We start from the raw sequence: 18421 nt of genomic DNA, 5'->3' as shown, positions 1-18421 counted from the left end.
TGCTTTCTTTTGTTTAGGGAATGCCTGACAGGGGAACTTAGCTATGATAGCTATTCTGTATTAGTGCTTCATAGAGATGCTGAATTTATATCAATCAGAAAAAGGGCATTATTCTTCCGGAATTAGAGTGTGTACATAAGGGAAGTAGTCTTGTAAAACAGTGTCATGTTCTGTTCGTGCCTGAATTTAATCCAGATTCATTTCTTTACATGCATCATAGAAAAAAAGCCAAACATTATGTGTGTTTTTAGGTGAAAGATTTCATCACTGTGGTTTCTCTAAACTTGGGTTGGCATTGACAGAACAAAATTGCCTGTATACAGATTTAAACTTCTGTTGCATGTACTACTTTAGATCTACTGGAGTTACTGAGCATTGAAATGCTTGGAGAAAGCTATAAAATTCTGTTCCCTGCAACAGATCTGTAACTAAGAATTTATTAAAATTATACCTGAAGTTTGATATATTAGTAATGTATAGGAGCTGAGGTTGTGACTGCCCTGTCCATGCATGCCTGTAAAATCTGAAGTTTTTATCTTCTGAGGTTCTGAATAGTTCTCTCTCTCTTTGTTTCTTGGAAGGAGGACCAGACTCTTGTATTAATTACACAACTATTTTCTAGAATATTGTATCTTAACCCAATTTTCCATCCCCCTACCCCTCAGACAAAAAGCCTCTAAAAACCTATGGGAAATCAGGTAAGAAACTGTATTAGAGAAAATCAGTTCATATATATACAGACTGACAACCTTTTGACCTTTCTTGCCAGAATACACATGATAAGCGTAATTGCTAGCACTGTTATTTGTTCTCATTTTATTAAATCTGTTTTTACAATAGGTGTTAGAGATAAGTACTCTGATGGCTATTTCTCCAGATGTCTGGTTTAAATGTACCATAAAGCACACTAGATGGTGAATCCATTAACGCAGCATAGTGAAGAGAATAGCAGATTAACATGAAATGCTGTGTTAAAGGGTAAAATGTTTCTAAATTGCATTTGTTTGAGTTAGGCACAGTAACTTGAAATAATTAAAACTGAAACAATTTAATAAGTTCCTTCTGTAACAGTTTCCTATTTTTTTTTTCTTTCCTTCATTTTTATTTTTATTTTTTTAAATTCGAGGATGCTTTCAAAGCCAGAATAGTCAACTTTGGTACTTCTGATGCTATGCAACAAAATGAGTGTGTTGTGCTGCCAAAGTTAAGAATGAATCCCTGCTGTCCTTCATGCCCTCCCCACTCCCTCATTACGCATAGACACTCTGCTTGCACACTGGATTATTCCATACACAAGGTAATTGCTGAGTATCACAATGGGTGCATACAGTTGCTCAAAAGTCTAGAGATTTTTCTGTATTTTCACACTGAATTTATGCCTTTGAAAGTCTTTATTGTATCCAAAATTTAATTGTTGGACCTACACTGCAAAGAAACAACTCAACCTTTTAGCCCCTGGGAAGAGTCAGCAGTCTTTATTTCTAAGAAACCGTAATGCTTTTTATGAAGCACAGTTTTCTTCCAAACATTATCCATCCTCTTCTGCTCCTCCAATGAAACACTGAACACTTTACACTTTGACTCCACTACTTTGTTGCCATCCCTACCATTCTGGTTTTGCCTTTCAGCTTTGGGGCTCTGCTCTGTCTTTTTCTAGAACTCCTAAATAATCATCTCCAGCTACCTATTCCTTTCCCTTCTTACCCCTTGGATCATTTCTCCTTTCCATCTCTTCCATCAAGCGTTTCCAACAACAAGAGTATCTGATTAGTCCCTGTGATTTCTTCTCCTAGTAGCTTGTATAGAGAAAACATCCTTTGACAGATACTTCAGACAGATAATGAGAATTTTGGAGATGGGTGGTCATGTGTTTCTTGAAATCCCTGCTGTAACAAATAACAGCCTTTCCCCAACTGGATGTGTTCCATTTCACTTTCTTTAAATGTCTGTCTCAGCTTTGCAGACTATGGAGTGCGTCTGAGTTCCTCTGAAAGGTTTTCAATTAGCACCCTGTTCCCAAACTATCAAAGCAAAAATGTATCAGAAGGATATAAAAAAAAAAAAAAAGGCAAACAATTAACAATTTGATTTCAAAAGCCTTAAACCACTTTAGTTGCTTAGCATAGCAAGAAGCATCATTTGAATGGAGCCTAATGAACTAATTTCGACAGACCTGTGCTTCTCAAGCTTTTTTTTTTTTTCTAAATTGATACAATGCATTCCTTTTATTTCTAAGTAGTGAGCAGAAATAAGTGAAACATTTTAATTGAAAACTGAGCTCATGTAGTCAGGGTAAGAAAAAAGCATTAAAAGAAAGGCAGCATGAAATGATTTCCTTGCACCGTCAAATGATGAGAAGTTTTCTCCTCTTCTGTTAGAACATGAGTTGATTTTGGTTTCACACTGTAAACATTATATCCATGCACATTGCTCCAGAATTTTTTCTCTTAACTTCACATGTTTCCCTTCTTTTCAAGGACAACTGCAAGACATGGGTCAGCAGTATGATATCTGCCATACAAGAGGCTTATGCTGCCAGATGCAATCCTGGCATGAGCAGGATGATTCTGCAGCTCACTGTGAGACTGGGTGACTTGCAACTATGGCTTGATGAGATAGCATCTCCAATAACCCAACAGGTGGGAGTGCGAGCAGGTGGTGATTCACTGAAAGACTCCAAGGGATTAACTTTTTGGTAGCTACATGAGGAGACTAGGTAAAAAGTTGTCATCTTCTGAATTGGTAGGCATTTTCAGCTGAATTTTATTGCTTCTCACTGGATATGTGAGCCAGGATAGGGCCCATGGGGCATTTTGCATGAATGCTCTTCAGCAGGAATGCAGACATTTGGTAATTAAAAGAGATGGAGATTATCTTTTGCCTGTCTTTTCATTCCTGGTCCCCACACTGGCTGAGGCATTGCGGAGTAGCCATTGTCATCTCTGTGAAAAGCTTCACTGCAGACAGGAATTTGGAGAAATTACCTGAATTTTATATTGTTTTCTTCTCTTTTGACAGCTTGTCAACATGCCCATAAATGTTTATTAGAGATTTTCAACGCAGTGAAAAGCTACTGACTAGAACTTTCTTTAATGGATTTCATTGCTGTGATGAGCAGGGCTTATTTCCACTCCTGATCGCCTAGACATCTCCTGTGATTCTCCAGTGTTTCCTTGTTTGTTCAGATGTTAAAGTAGGTAAGCTTTCTTTGATTCAGCTAACATTTTCATCAAATCTAGCTGATTGAAAAACCAAAATACCACAGCTGACTCTTGTCCTGGGTGAAATTATCATACAACAAATATGGGACTGGAGGCATAAAAGAGGTGTAGAAAATGGAAGGGAATAGGCAGAAATCCCTCCATGTTCTGCTTTGACTGACAAGATCACCACTGTGCCTGCACTGACAGGAATGGATGCAGTTACACATCCAGACTGCTGTAGGCTGGAAAAGGAAGGCCATGTCTTGCCTGTAATTACCCACTTATTTTGTAAGAAAAATTTGCTCGGGATTTTAGAGGATTACACTTTTCTTATGCTACTGCTTTTATTTAAAATATTCTCCTCAAGTGGTGCAACGTTTTACCTGCTCACAGGAATACCAAAATATAGTCTGAAACGGGAGGTATTTGATGCACTTAGAAATTAGAGGAGCAAAATGCTTCCTGCATAGTAATAAATATAATGTACTCCATTTATAGGGATAGTGCTTATAATAGTTATGTCTTCAGAATAATAAAACAGGTTAATAAAATAAAGTTACCTGCTGTCTATATTTTTTGCTGGTGATAAGAGTTGTTAAGGATTTGCTGGTCTTTTTATGTGTTTCTTATTTGCGACTAGTGCTTCTCACAAAACCCCTGCTACTGTGCAAATGTAATTAAGATAAGCATTTTGAAATGGGTTTGAAACAGTTCTCTCTTCTGGATAGAAAGCAGTAGTAGGGACCAATGTCAGTGTGTAAACACACAACACAGGGCAGTCTTTGAATTTCCTAACACAGAAATGAATAAATCTTTGCTCTGTAAACCAATTCTGTAGAAGAAAGATTTCGTGGTGTCATTGGACTCTGCAGTAACAGCTACTTCTTTTTTTCTGTCTTGAAGTCTCAACAGCTGGTAGATTTACTTTGACTTTCAGCAGTGTGCCTCTTTCAAATAAATATCACCTTCCCAGGGTACCAAATGGGTGTTGAACAAACACAGACACAGAGCAAAAGCCAAAACTCACAAACAAACAGTATTTGCATGTTTCAGAAATGCAGTATGTTTTAAAAGTAAGCAATAACAAAAATATTTTGCAGTGATTTCATAGTATTGAAAGCTTCTAAAAGGAGGAGGGAAAGTTTTGATGTACTACCCTCCAGATACAACTTTATTCTTGAAACATCTTACTACTCCTCAACAGGAAATTCTTCTGTTGAACTGCTCTGCACTTTGTTCCCAGATCCATAAGTAGCAGCTGGACCTAATGTGGGTCTTTCTCATGCTGAAAAACACACCTGCTTTCATGCAGCCAGGGAGGCAGCATTAATACTCTACTGCAGCCAGGAACATACGTATGAGCTACCAATTAGGAAGCCTTTCAAAGTGTGGCTTTGCAGCCCATCTGTGATCTGCAGACCTCAGCTTGGGAACCATTATTCTCCACTAACGGCACCTGGGGAGCAGGAGGGATGGAAAACTGTGGGGCTTGGGAGAGCAGAGTCTATTAAATACTATGGCAACAGGTAGGAAAACAGCATTCTCCCTCTCTCCCTAACTAATTAGTGGCTGTTAGCATCTGGAGTTGACTGTTGGATGTAATTCGCTACACTCCATCTTGTGATGGTGCAAAGAACCTGAAGGGTGATGCAAGAAGCAGTCAAGCTGAGAGGCAGAAGAATTATTGGGGATGAGCTCCTGTTTACACATTTTGCAATACTCTGTTTAAGATAAAATCATGCTGCTGGAGGCCTAGGAAGAATGTGCCTCACAGTAATTTTCTACCTTGTCTGAATTATTTTGCTTACATTCCCTGCATACTCTTCGTTAAAAAAATAAAATAGCCCGATACTGTTCAAATTTCCAGTATATGAAATTGTCAAACCTGCCATGGTAGGTCTGAGAAAGTTCTTTACCGATTGGTGATCCAAGCCTTCTGGAAAGGTGAATTTCTCCATAAGCTTTCCCCTGGAAGGATGCTGGTAGAAAGCCTGGGAAGGAGACAGAGATTTCCCCAGCCATAGATGGAGAAGCAGGTTCACTTTAGCTCTACCTCAGAGATACAGTAGTGGAGATCCTTTCTTACTGAAGATGAATCTTTTAAGACTGCTGTCTCTCTGTTTATCATAGAATTTGGCCTATGAGGTTCAGAGTAGATTGGAGGGAGAGGAAGAAAAATGTCTGAAGGCCCAGGTGTTGTGTTTGTAGGAGTTTCATTTTCTGAGGAAACCAAGATAAAAATTTTAGGTCTAAATATTGCAGAGACAAGAATACTTGGTATGTGTGAAGGCAGGAGTGCAACTGGACCTCTCTGTTCAGAGGTACTGATATTTTATTCTTGTTTGTATTTATCTCCTTCATTCGGTACTCAATTACTGCCCAGCCCAACATTTTCCTCACTGAGAGGCTGGAGTGGAAAAAGGAAGTGACGTTGAGTGGTGTCAAAGGAATAACCATGCAAGGAACTAAGTGTTTCAAGAACTCTATACAAAATTAAACAGGGTGCTATATATTTGTTATTTAAGTAGCAAGATATGGCAGATACTATTTTGACTTTACTATGAAAAGAGCACAACTTGTTGTAACGACCTGGTGGTCCAAAGCATGATCAACTTCCTGTCCAGCTCAGTAGCCTAGACACTACAGTACAAGCCAGATTAATACTCTTTTTTAGGACTTGACAAAAGTCTGTGCAGTTTATATGACCCTAATCTGCACAAATTTATTCACAGATTTGTCTTTAATGTAGTAAGAATTTCCAGTTACATGTAGAACCATTTGTAGAACATAAGTGCTTATCCTGTCTTCTCATGATACGAGCAGAAGTATAACCCTCCAAGTTACATAAACTTTTTTGTCATCCCTAGGGAGCCACTTCTGGTGATTTAATAAGCACAATTCTGATTAGTTGTGTGCTGCATGTTCTTTTGCTACTTTATATGGACTTTAAGTTTGGATGAGACATGTGACAGCTCTGCAGGAACTCAGATACTATGAGAAACTATAAAAAAGCTGGAATTTGTTTTAAAACCAAAATTTGCACATTATTTATTAGGTGAGCAATGCAGCTTAATAGAAGCAGGGTGTTTCCATTTCTTAACAGTGTAAACAGAAGCTTCAAAGTATCATCAGCTTTGCACAAATTGATTTAATTATTTTTTTTTAATTTGTATATCAGCTTGACCTTGAAGGCTTGCCAGAAAGACAAACCTCTCTTCAGGAAATGTACAAGAAATAAGAGGTGACAGTGTGTATTTGAAAATCCCATTAGGAACCCATCTGCATTTTAGGCACCTAACATAGGAATCTACCTTCAAATTGGCAAAGTAATGAGTTTCTCAATGGGCCACTGTGATGGCAGGTTTAAAGATCTGAAGGTGCACTAATAATCTATCTTCAGAATTGGAAGCAACACAAATAACTGTGTTGTATGAAAGAACTAAAACTGTGAGCTGGGTTAGGCAGCAAAAATGACTGGAAAAAAAAAAGCCTCTGGTGAAGCTTGGGGAGAAGCAGCCCTTGCTTCTGGATTATTTAAGACTGCAGGAAAATCATAGAATCTTTTAGGTTGGAAGAGAATTCTAGTACCATCAAGTCAACCCAATCTTTGATTTGGAGTGGTTTTGGTTCTCTTTTGTTATCTTTTCTGTTTTGATCATATGTTTTGATATTTTTTTTTCCCAAGACTAAATTTAGCAATTCAGTGGATGGTAGTGGATTAAGTTCTGCCTGAAGTTTTTTCACATAAAGATTGCATGTAAAAAATGCAAGGAAGTGCTCTTTCTTTCTATGTATCACAATACCTGTATCAAAGGTATCCTAATACTTTGCATGACTGAGTTAGACATTCCCAACTGCAGGATTTTTCTTTCTGTGATTATGGAAACTCAATTGTACTGCATTTTGGCTCTGTGACCCGTTGAGCTTATTCTAGTTTTTTTAGTCTTCAAGAACAACAAGAGTGATTTTTTGAGAATGAGATTGCAAATTACTTTGTCAGTTCAACATTTTCCCCCCAGCATTCTTCTGTGAGATCCTCTGAAAGAGTTGGGCCTGGGGAAAACTACTTCGCCAGTCATTCCCTAAGAGTGTCATTGGCATCTTGCTGGTTTTAATTTGTTGGGGTTTTTAAGATAGTTTTTCTACAATCTCAGTTGCTGTCACGTTGCAGTACTCTCTAAAACATACATAGAAAGCAATTATCTCTTGCCCAAACTCTCATGCAAAGTTGAGAAGCAATTTTGGATTCCTGTCTTTAATATATTCTGTTTTTTTTGTGTGCTTTTTTTTTTTTTTTTTTAAATTCTATTTGAAAGAAACCAAATTAGTGAACACCAAGTAAAAGAACTCAAAATCTGGTACGTGTTACCTTACCTTACCTTACCTGTGGAACAATTGGAAAAATTTTCCAGGAGAAATTATTTTATCAATATTCAAATGTCATACCAGACAATGAAAGATGGTTGGAAGTATGGTGGAGAAAACTGGGTAAGCGCACAACTATAAGTGACAAGACTTATAGTGAAAAGACAAGACTGTCTTTATCTTTTTATTTATTTTCTGCTTCTTTTATTTTGAAGAAAGACACAGATTCTAGACAGGTTGTTCATCATGTTATTGCTTGTCATATCTACAGACTCATTAATATACTGAATTATCCTAGTTTCTGTTTTGTCCGGTGCATTATTTTATAGATGGAAATAAATGATCTTGGCTTTAGTTTAAGCAAAAAGGCCCAGCAATGTCTGTATGGGTTGACTATATCATAAACTCCTTAAAGAGGAGCATACATGCAGTCAGAAATTATAGTTAAATGGTGTGGCAGTATGACAGGCTATCTATAATCATTTTTAGTTACTGTACAGAAACTAACATTTTGACATGTTCCATACCACAGCTGCAGGTAAATATGTAATAACTTGATGAACTGCTGTCCTGGTTTCAGCTGAAGCTGTGTTAGTAGCACACCAATGTTTGGGTGTTGCTGAGTTATGGGAGCACACTTGGGGCTGGGGCATTTAGTGGGGCAGAGCTGCTGCCACGATGGCATGGGGCAGAGGGCAGCCAGGACAGTGCCTGAATGAGGCACGGGGATGCTCCATACTGCTGTCACCATATGGAAGGCTGTAAAGCTGTGGGCAGTTGGCTGGGGAGCAGCCACTGCTTGGAGGCTGCTGTGTCAGCCAGCGGTGGCAAGACCTTGTGCTGCTGGCAGCTGTTGGTTGGCAGCAGTTGTGTTGTTGTTACTGGGTGTCAGTCTGTGGGTGGTGAGTAATTTCATGGTGGCTTTATATATTGTGATCATTGCATATTCACTTCAGTTTTCCTCTTCTGTCATAGTAAATAGCTTCTATCTCAACCCACCAGTTCTATTTTGTTTCTGACAGTTGAGAGGAATAGCATAACTGTCCTGCAGAAAAAAAAGCCTGAAAATACCATCAGCCTCTGCTGCAAACACCAACATCTGTCATCAGCCAAAACAAAAGCAAGTGCTTCATTTGTACTGTGAGAGGGATTTGCGGCCTCCCATGCTGCTTCTGTCCCTGCTTGAGAATTGTAAAAAGAACAGAGAGCAGTGATGGTTGCAGAGACAAGAAGCACCAGACAGGTCAAACCAGTCTTGCATGCACAGCCCCAAGAGAAGCTATTGGAGAGAGTTTTATGGCCAAATGGAAACAGAGGTTGCTCCTGATGTCCTCTGAAGAGCATATCTCCAGGGGATCATTGTGCAGCCTGAACTCCTGCCTGGGAGTAAATGATCACAGCTGACATCCTGGGGCCCTCCTGAAGAGTAAGGCTGAGGTATTTCAGATGCACTCTGGATGGACCTGAAGCAGAGATTTATTCCTTTTTATAAACCCTGTTTTTGGAAACTTTTGCTTAAGCATTCCAATAACTGACTTAAAATGGAGGTACTGGTAGATTTTTGGCGCTCCCAGGTATGCAGTAGTATATTAGGCAGGCAGTTTGATTGCTTTTTAAAGGGTGGGCACAGGGCAACCTTTGAGATTGCTTTTGTTGTCCAACAACAACATATCACAGACAATCGCATATATTGTTCCCACAGGGCATTCAGGGTATCTCATATCTATCCATATTGTGAGCCATGTGGACTGTCAGCAAGTCTGATGTCTGTCCCAAAAGCTTACACAACTGCTAAAAAGGAACTTCAGTTTGTCCTCTCCTCAAGTGGTCTGCAACATGGTTACCTGTGATGCTCGTGTAACTGGAATGAATGGCTCAGATGCTGAATGAGGTTGTGTGTCCACACTGACCTATCATATATGCAGATGAGCAGGCTGAGGCTTATGAACCAAAGGTAGATGGATGACATGGGAAGCAGTACAATTCCAAAATCTCACAGCAAAGTGTTGAGTATACCGTTGCCACAGAGCCAAGCTGATTTCTCTGACTTTTCAGCTGGTACCAACCATATCTTGCTTTTAAGTGCATGAAGTCCCTTTAATGAGACCAAGTCATTTGCCAGATGATGAACACTGGGATGCTTATTGCAGAATGCAAAATGAAGCCAGATGGCTTCTGGCTCAGGAAATACATCGCCTTCTGCTTCACAAGTTTGGATCAGGACCTGTGCACTCTCTGCAAGGTAGCCACATTAGACAATTAAGACACAATAGTTTGGCATTGGTACCTCGGCTATGGTCAGCATCATATCAAAGTCTGCAAGCTTGTATGCCACCTAGCCTGCTCTTTTCAAAGTTTTTGGCTTTGCTAAAGTGTTAGCAGCCAAGCCAAACAGGAAATGGTCATTGAAATCTGAGCTTGAGTTTCTTGCTGGGACAACACCAAGTCAAGTGGACAGAAAAGCAGTGGAGGTAAAAACATACTGATAATACAGATTGAAAGAGAATGTGGGCTTTTGCTACACCAGGGATCTCTAAATGCTAACATGGGCTATAGTGGTCCTCAGAAACATATCACAGGTTTCTGTTTTGTCTGTTCACTTCGTTTACCTGAGATGAAATTCTCCCATAAGGTTTACTTTAAAGTTAAAGTGCCTTCAAAACAGAAGGTGTACTTATGGAGTAGCTTCCAAACCCAGTGACGCAGCTAAAGTTTACAACTGGACAAAGAAAACAAATAAAAGTAGCTTGGTTTATAACAGAAAACCATTATCTCTTCTTTAAGACAAATCAGTCTTTAACATGTGCATGCACCCACCTTGTCATCCTATGATTTGTCTTAGGGACTGTTTTCACAGTTGTTCAACCTGGTCCTGGATCAAATGTGTGGGATGGCATCACAGAAGGGCTGAGGCTTGACTCAGTTCTGCTTAAATTGATCTGAAGACACAAACATGCCCAGAAATCATTTATTTTCAGATATTTTAAAACTTTAACTCTTCTAATTAATTATTTAGGTATTTTTAAATTATTTTTTAAGAAATTCACTGTGCAGAGTTCAGGTCTTATGCATAGTGGCATGAATAATTTTTTGGGTGTATGAAAATGGAATATGTTTTAAAGATCTTCACAAGCCACAGAGATTCAAAACTCAAAACCCACACATAAACATAAGTGAAAGAAAACTGCAGAGGCAAATAAAACTAATCTCAGAGCAAACTTGGTAGAAAACACCTGCCTAAATGAGAGACCTTAACATAGCTGTCTTTAAAATACAAATTTTGAATGTATTAATTTTCAACTTAAGATGACTTTAATGAAAAGGATTCTTCTGGGGATAATCCCTTTTGGCTTCTTAGTTGATGATCAGTTCCTTACTGCATCTTTTTATAGAAAGATTTCTTTTAGTAGAGATAATGAATAGTATTTTGATCAAAGTAAATTGAAAATAAAAAAAGTTCTCCATAGAAAGCTTTTCTTGCTTGTTGCTGAAGTTTCTTAGAATTAGAGGCCAGGAAAATATTTATTATGAACAGCTCTACTGGGCAAAAATTTCTTCCTTACTCTAACAGTCTCATCAACTGAAATTGTAACAAAATAATTTAATTAGCATCCAGTACTTCTTTGTTCTGGAGGGCAAAAGGGTCCAGAACAGCTTGTTGATCTTCAAGGAAAATGTCCTTGGAACACAAGAATCGCCACTCCGATGTGAGAGAAGTCAAGCAAATGAGAAGGAAGGCCAGGAAATGAGTTGGACATCCTGAATTCAAATGCAACAGATAAGAGCATAGAAGGAAGAAGCTGGGATAGGCTCCCTAAGAGTTATATAGAGACACTGCGTGAGCCTGCATGGAGTTAAAGTTTAAATGGAGATGAAACTATCTGTGAATGTGAAGGGCAGTTAGAAATACATTGATAGCCATAAAAAGAAAGGCAAGGGAAAATGGGGGTCTTGCTTCTCTCTTCCTAGATTTCCTGTCCAATTGAGGACACAGCAAAGGCTGAGATGCTAAGTTTTTTTTTGCCTTATTTTGTTGGGAAGATTTGCACTTCATAGCTCCTAAGAATACTAGCAGAATCTTTGTGAATAAATTGCTGCTCAGTAGAAAAAGATCAAGACAGGGACCACTTCAGCTGACTAAACACATAGGTCCAAGGGGACAGATAGAATGCATGTGAAGGTGACAAGAAGTCTGTTTGATGTCATTGCAAGGCTTCCATCACTCATAAAGGCTTTGACTAGTGGAAGTGCTTAATGACATGAAAAAAGCCAATGTCACACATCTTCAAGAAGAAGAAAGAGGATAGGCAAACTCACTTCAGTCTGGGAAGTCTGTGAAATATTTTTTTTCTGGAAAGACTGTGTCATTTCTGAGTACAAGCAAGATGATAAGGTGACTGAGAACAGCATGGTTACCAAGAGGAAGATGTACCTAACCAACCTAATTGTTTTCTATAAAGACAGAAATAGATCTGTGGAAAGGGGAATGCAGTGGAGGTTGTTTACAGTGTCTGTCATAGTAGTCTTACAGCCAAACTGGTGAAACACAGGCAAGCGCCCGATGCGATGAATGATGGGACTGCTAGCCTTAAAAGGTTTAACAAACATCATAAAGTCCAAACAGTGGTCTCTTATGGGTAGAATCCTACAGAGATCAATACTAGAGCCAGAACTGTTTACTGTTTTCATTAACAGCCTGGTCACTAGGATGGAATGCACCATTTGAAAGTTTATGGACATCACAAAAAATGGAAAAAGTGATAGTTGTTATGCAGGAGGGCAGGGATGCCATTCAGAGATATGGACAGGCTGGAGGAATCTGAGGGGAACCTTGTAAAGTTCAAAAAAAGTTAAGTGTAACCTGACATGAGTTAGCTCTGCTTTGAGTAAAGTGTTGGAATAGGTGGCCTCCAAATGTCCTCCAACCATAATGGTTCTGTGATTTTGATTCTTGCTCTGCAAGTGGTTAAATGAGAGGAGACATAAATGAAGGAGCAGATCTGAGTAGCTATTCAAATCCAGTCCATTAGCTTCTTGGAATCAGAAGGAGAAGAGGATTTTAGAGAGAATATATATACTTTCTGAGATCAACTGATACAGCTGGCAAACAGATATATTTTTTACTAAATTTGAAAGATAAGGATTGTGTTCTTCAAAGATAAAAGAATAAAAGTTGAGAATATTTGCTCTGAATTCTATGTTTATACTTAGCAGTGAAAAGGGTAGTAGGTAAATCCTAGCCTAAAAAATAGAAACATCTGTGGGATAGAAAGAGTACCTCAAAACTGAGACTGGCTTATACATTAGCTCCCCAAACTTTGCCTTCAGTAACAAACACTTAGGCATTGTGACAGCTGTGATAATGATATACCCCCTACAGCATGCAATAAGAGACACCATGAGAAAAAGTTTATAAATAACCAACAAACTTAAGAATGCCTCATCATATGGACTGAAAACCCAGAATCCAACCAAAGTGTGATCACCGATCACTTTCTGTACAAACATGAATTTCAGTTCACAGCTAGCAATGTATGAAATGGATAGAATACAACCAACTTCCATAATCATTTAATTGCCAATCAAATGTTTAAAACAAAGCAGAAAGATTGAGATAGACACTTATACCTAGAAACATGAGTATATAACCCTTGAGGAAAATCACATCTACTTAACTCCCCTCACAACTACTAAAACAAGATCACTGTGAGGCTATTCAGTGAAGAGACCTCACCTTTAAACAAACCATCACACTACCAAATACAAGCTACCTTTCACTTAAAACATCACACACTTGCAACAATCTGGATAACACTGAAATGAATATTGAAATATAATCCATAGTGAAAGAAATTTAGAATTGGTTTCCTCTCTTGAAAAATAAATTCCCAGCACTTACTCTGCCCCACTAAGTCCCACTAAGATCATTACCCAAAGTAAGTTTCCCGAGGATCAACATGTACCACTTGATAGGTTTATTATTAGGAAGACTGGGAATTTTGGCACGAGGCCCACTTGGCTAAACAAGAAGCTTCTTAATGAACTAAAATGCAAAGCATGTGAGAAGTGGAACCAAGGGCAGACAACAAAGAAAAAGTATAAATGTATAAAACTGCTCAGACATGTAAGGACAAAAACAGAAAGACCAAAGCCCAATTGGAGCTAAAATTGGAGAACATAAAAGGTAACAAGATGCGATTTTACAAGCATGAAAGAAGTAAAAAAGAAGCTCAGTGAAAATGCATTTCCATTTCTGAATGGAAGAAAATCTAGTGATGGAAAAAGCCAAAGTACTTAATGACTTTTAATCTCAGAGAAAACCTGCTCCCAGATCTCTATATACATCAATGAAATCTGGGAAGAACAGTCAACAGTGGGAAAAAAAGCCTGGAGCTACACAGGGATGATAGGTGTATTGAAATCCACAGTGCTGGAAGGGGCTTGTCAGCAGCTACTGAAAGATACAGCTGCTCTCCTTCTAAGATTGCTGTCATTTGTGAAAAATCATGATGTTTGGAGGATTTCTGATGACTGAAGACTGAAGTTACACCCAACTTTAAGAAGTGCAAGGAGGATGACTTAGAAAGCTGTAGGCTGGTCAGCCCCACTTCAATCATTTACAAAATAGCAAAACATTAAAATACCACAGCCAGCAAGTTGAGGCAGGGTGGTGGTGACTTCCCCCTCTTTTGTACTTTTAAGGCTACACCTGGAACACCTGCTTGGCCACCCTATTTATCCTGTCTGAGAATTAATGTCTGGGCTAAAAATAATCTCCTAAAAGTCACCACCATGCCTGGGAGCCAACTGGCTGAGCAGTAGGCAGAGGACCGCAGTAGACATGAAGTTAATACTTTCCAAAAGCATGTTCTCATTACAAAGAAAACAAACTTCACTCTAGTCTGGGAAAGGCGAATGTTAGAAGGAGAATGGTCAGAAGTTTAAAGCACATTTTTCTCTCTTCTGCTTGATGCTTGTGGTGCTATGTTTGGAACATTACACCTGGGTGTAAGCCCCTACAGCCCAGTAGTGAGAACTGGAGAAGGTTTGGTGGAGCGACAGTCTTGACCCTAATTTAGTGCTTGCAATAGTCTTGCTTCAGCAGGATTCAGGACTACGACTGCTCTTCCAATCAAAATTTCAGTAACTCTGTGAACCATACTGTGTCTGAGTAAAAGAAGTCTTGCCAATATGTCTCCATTTCCACTAGGGTAAAAGCACCACTACAGAAACATCAATCCTCCTGGATCTTGTACAAGCATATCCCAGAAAACACTGTGTGCTTGTTAGTGAGACATATACCCAAGTAGTTTCCATAGTAGTAAAATAATGATAACCTCATGCTGGAAAACCTCATAGAAATGGTCAGTAAAGAACAGAACCTCCCAGTTAGCAAAAGGACATTTTTCATAAAACAGCTTCTCCATCTGATACTACTCAGGCTAACTCTCTGGAGAAATGAACACAGCACCTTCAAATGGGGAGTACAGGTACTAAAATGCACATCCCTGCTGGACACTAAAAATTACAGACTAAACAGTGAGATTGACCCTATGGCACATTGTAATTCCCTTCTCAAGCCCCTTCATCTTTCACAGACAATGAATTACCTGTCTTTTCCTCTTCTTTTCCCCAATAGGAGCTAATAACCTTATCAACTTTTCCCTTGCTCTTACCAGTCTTCTGCTCCACAGGTACCAAGCACTTTCTTACCCAGATAGTCTAACTATTTAATGTAATCGAGTTAAACTCAGGCCAACTGTTCAATTGCCTTTAACACTGATGATACTGCTTTTATTTTAGCCTTGAAAAATGGCTCTTGTATCTGAAAGGCTGTCTGTTTTTTCCAACAATCTCCTGGGTGTAATAAAAGATACTATCTTCCTCTGCAAAATTTGCCTCATTTGTATCCATAGATTATCACACTATAATAACAATGCCATTTTTTCTGAATTGTATCATTTCAACAAAACACAGTTTCAAAGAAAAATGCATAATTCCCTCTTCCATCAATACGCATTTCCCTATGTGAAGAGCATACCCAGGCTCAGCCTGTAAACTGAATTTTCTAGTGGAGTCAGCTGTTATGACAAAAGTGTAATTTACCCAAATGTGGAACGCTCTAAGTCTTAATCTTGACAAGGGTCAAAACTTGCTTCTTCCAGTCTGCTGAAGGCAGATACAAGTCAGCCACTGGAAGTTACCTGTTTGTCTTTATGAGCTGCATCAATCTAAGGCTCATCAGTATGAACACAAACAAGACTATGTTGTAGCAGATTTCTGTACTCCTGGAAACAGAAGAACTGAGTAATTTATAATAGCCAAATAGTCTGTCAAGTCTATACTCTTTAGAGCTAGATATCCTGCTTAACAAGGAATCTTTTCAAATATTTTAATTTTTTAGTGATTTTAAATCAACAAATTGGCTAGTTTATGGAAATAAAAGGAACTTCTGAGATCAAAAAGGCATTACAGTCCAGTAATGATCAACAGTGTCATAGACATGGCATTTCAATGTAAGGCCAATTTAAAATGAATGCTTGTGTAAAATTCAAACATTGTCTTAAAAAGGGATTGTAGCAATCAATAGTTAAAGTACACTACATTCGGTAACTTTTGTAGATGTTTATATACTAATTATACTCTTGCTAGGAACCAGCATCATCACTGAAACTGTTCAGGATTTTCACTTTCCTTTAGTATAAACAGTGTCACTATAGGTCAGGGCTTGCTATAAGCTGCTCCACTGTATAATGAACAAAGCCAGAGGGGTTGGCTGAGTAGTTTGAGAATCAGCTTTGAAATATCCAGACACGCTGGAAACAAAGGTTTAAATCCCAGCAGGGTTGACTCAACCCTTCCATTTTTTGAGGTAGATAAATGGTATGCAGTCTGTTACACTACCTGTGGACCTCTCAGATAAGGTGAGACCTGAAAAAGAGACGTGATCTACTTTCTGTACACATTAAAGGGCTTATTGTCTTTTTAAGAGAAAGTTTGTTTCAAATTCTTGGCAATATTTTTTTCAGGTCCAAGAGTTGTGCAGTTCATTCTGTACTGCTTGTCTGACTGTTGTCTCCTGTTTTCAAGACAGAAATGCTCCAGTGAGATCGCCTGCACTTCAGCCTGATCCAAAGCCTATGAAAATTAAGGTACTTCTAGTAATCTTTATATTGATTTTTTTTGTGTGTGTGTGCAACACCTTCCAAAACAACCTAGCATTCAGCCTGCCTTCTCCAAACCCAAATATTAATACTGACAATCCCTGTGGTATAGTATATCAGAAGCACAAATGCACGTGTAATAACATATATTTATGTCCTATCAGATATGCAGCTGTGCACATACCTAACACAGAAATGAAATCAAACAAATGTGACTCAGACCTGTTAGCTACCTCAGCCCACTTGTGCCAGCCGTGCAGCACATTAGCACTCATATCACAGCCATTTGCCTACAGAAATTTTGCAAGATGAAAGTTTGATGCATAAGACAGATCTCAGGACACGGTGGTTCCCTTAGCAACCCTGTAGCCAGCTCCAGCAGCCCTGACCCAGCTACAAAGCCCTTGGCCAGCTGTGGGGATGCTCTTAATGACAGCTGGCTGAAATTTGGGAGTGCTGATAAAGTGCCTTCTTATCTGGAAATCACCTTAGAGAAATATTATCTTTATTGACTTGCTTAAAAAAAAAAAAAAAAAAAAAACAGCCCACAAATGGCTGCTACAAATTAGTACATAATAATAAACAGGGATAGCAATTTATTAGTGTGCCTTCCCTCTCCACCAGTAAAGCACCTGGGGCACTGAACAACAGAGTAAAAATAAACACAGTGTAATTAATTAACACTGATTGCAATCCCTCCCCTCTGGCCCATCTGAGATTCGGCTGCTGGGGCCCGCCAGGCTCACCAGGCCTCTGACTGCAACCCCTCGCCACGTTCCTGCCCTCCCATTGCCCATGTGGGCACTGGCTTGGCCTTCTGTCTCAGAGCCAGCTTCCAGCTCAGTCTTTTCTCTATTTCTGTTATTCTCTGCCTTCCATCCCTAGACCGCACTTTGTGAACGAGGCCACTTTGTTGAAGAGGGAAGCAACGAAATGTTTAGAGAATAACATTATGGCCTGTGCAAATGTTGTGATGATTTCCCAGGTCTTCCTAGCCACAGTGCTAAAAGTAGGCATTGTCAAAAGCCTGACTTTTAATGACATATCCACATGGTACCATTGGGCCTGAGCTGAGTCTCCTGTTTAATGACTGTACCATCAAAATTAGCAAAACTCAGATGTCTCTCTCCAAAGAGAGGTTGAGGTCATTGGCATCCCTGCTTGGTCACAAGGAGTTGCCTTCCAGCCAACCTTTAAACTAAATTTTTTTAAATCTCCACTTGACATTAGAGCAGGCTTGTGGACAAAGGTAACATTTAGCTGGCATGGATTACAACACAGAACTTTTAATTGTTTCTGTGCTCATATGTTGAATGTAAGGGACGTTCATGAGAACTGTGTCACAGGATGCAAGAAAATATTTTCTCTACAGGTTACTGTATGGGAACTGTTGAATCACAGTCTGAACCTCTGACTGATCACCTGAGGCGAGCACGGAGTCAGCTGCAGGAGCACAGCTGAAGGCAATGCACTGTGTGACCAGAAGGGGTGGAGTCTGACTGCACCTCTCCCGTGCCCCATTTAATGGCTGACCACCACTGAAGAAGGTTCTCTTGTTGGAGATCTCTCCCCTGTGGAGTTTAGTGACCTTGATTGTCAGTGACAGGTGAGCCTTTTCTTATTTATCTGTTGTCTTTATATCATCTGGATAAGCTGTATAAAAGTATGCTGTCTGCTTTCATTGTTTTG

The sequence above is a fragment of the Cyrtonyx montezumae genome, unplaced genomic scaffold (genome assembly GCF_038088225.1).
Source record: "Cyrtonyx montezumae isolate F1298 unplaced genomic scaffold, pur_monq_1.0 scaffold_3, whole genome shotgun sequence".
Classification (NCBI taxonomy): domain Eukaryota; kingdom Metazoa; phylum Chordata; class Aves; order Galliformes; family Odontophoridae; genus Cyrtonyx; species Cyrtonyx montezumae.
Note: the sequence above shows the minus strand (reverse complement) of the source record.